The following is a 1,635-nucleotide window of genomic DNA, read 5'->3' as shown; positions in this document are numbered from 1 at the left end:
AATGAAGGGTTCTGACTCACCCATAGATTGATGTTTCAGCATTATCTCAATGAAGAGTTCTGACTCGCCCATAGATTGATGTTTCAGCATTATCTCAATGAAGAGTTCTGACTCACCCATAGAATGATGTTGCAGCATTATCTCAATGAAGAGTTCTGACTCACACATGGGTTGATGTTTCAGCAATGTCTCAATGAAGAGTTCTGACTCACCCATAGGTTGATGTTTCAGCATTATCTCAATGAAGAGTTCTGACTCACCCATAGAATTATGTTCAGCATTATCTCAATGAAGAGTTCTGACTCACCCATAGAATGATGTTTCAGCATTATCTCAATGAAGAGTTCTGACTCACCCATAGATTGATGTTTCAGTTGATGTTTCAGCAATGTCTCAATGAAGAGTTCTGACTCGCCCATAGGTTGATGTTTCAGCATTATCTCAATGAAGAGTTCTGACTCACCCATAGAATGATGTTTCAGCATTATCTCAAAGAAGAGTTCTGACTCGCCCATGGGTTGATGTTTCAGCATTATCTCAAAGAAGAGTTCTGACTCGCCCATGGGTTGATGTTTCAGCATTATCTCAATGAAGAGTTCTGACTCACCCATAGAATGATGTTTCAGCATTATCTCAAAGAAGAGTTCTGACTCGCCCATGGGTTGATGTTTCAGCATTATCTCAATGAAGAGTTCTGACTCACCCATGCCCATGGGTTGATGTTTCAGCAGCAATGTCTCAATGAGTTGAGCATTGGGACATTGGGACAGGGGCAGTGAGTTGAGTATGGGGACAGGGAGTTGAGTATGGGAACAGTGAGTTGAGTATGGGGACAGGGTCAGGGAGTTGAGTATAGGGACAGTGAGTTGAGTATGGGGACAGGGTCAGGGAGTTGAGTATAGGGACAGTGAGTTGAGTATGGGGACAGGGAGTTGAGTATGGGGACAGGGAGTTGAGTATAGGGACAGGGGGAGTTGAGTATCGGGACAGGGAGTTGAGTATAGGGACAGGAAATAGAGTATAGGGACAGGAGGTTGAGTATAGGGACAGGGAGTTGAGTATAGGGACAGGAAATAGAGTATAGGGACAGGGAGTTGAGTATAGGGACAGGGAGTTGAGTATAGGGACAGGAAATAGAGTATAGGGACAGGATGTTGAGTATAGGGACAGTGAGTTGAGTATAGGGACAGGGAGTTGAGTATAGGGACAGGAAATAGAGTATAGGGACAGGGAGTTGAGTATAGGGACAGGAAATAGAGTATAGGGACAGGGAGTTGAGTATAGGGACAGGAAATAGAGTATAGGGACAGGGAGTTGAGTATAGGGACAGTGAGTTGAGTATAGGGACAGTGAGTTGAGCATTTGGACAGGATAGTTGAGTATCGGGACAGGATAGTTGAGTATTGGGACATGGTTGGTTTAGTATAGGGACAGGGTTGGTTGAGTAGAGGGACAGGAAGTTGAGTATAGGGACAGGGTTGGTTGAGTATAGGGACAGGAAGTTGAGCATTGGGACAGGGATTGTTGAGTATAGGGACAGGGAGTTGAGTATAGGGACAGGGTTGGTTGAGTATAGGGACAGGAAGTTGAGCATTGGGACAGGGATTGTTGAGTATAGGGACAGGGAGTTGAGTA

The sequence above is a fragment of the Oncorhynchus gorbuscha genome, linkage group LG16 (assembly GCF_021184085.1).
Source record: "Oncorhynchus gorbuscha isolate QuinsamMale2020 ecotype Even-year linkage group LG16, OgorEven_v1.0, whole genome shotgun sequence".
Classification (NCBI taxonomy): Eukaryota; Metazoa; Chordata; class Actinopteri; order Salmoniformes; family Salmonidae; genus Oncorhynchus; species Oncorhynchus gorbuscha.
Note: the sequence above shows the minus strand (reverse complement) of the source record.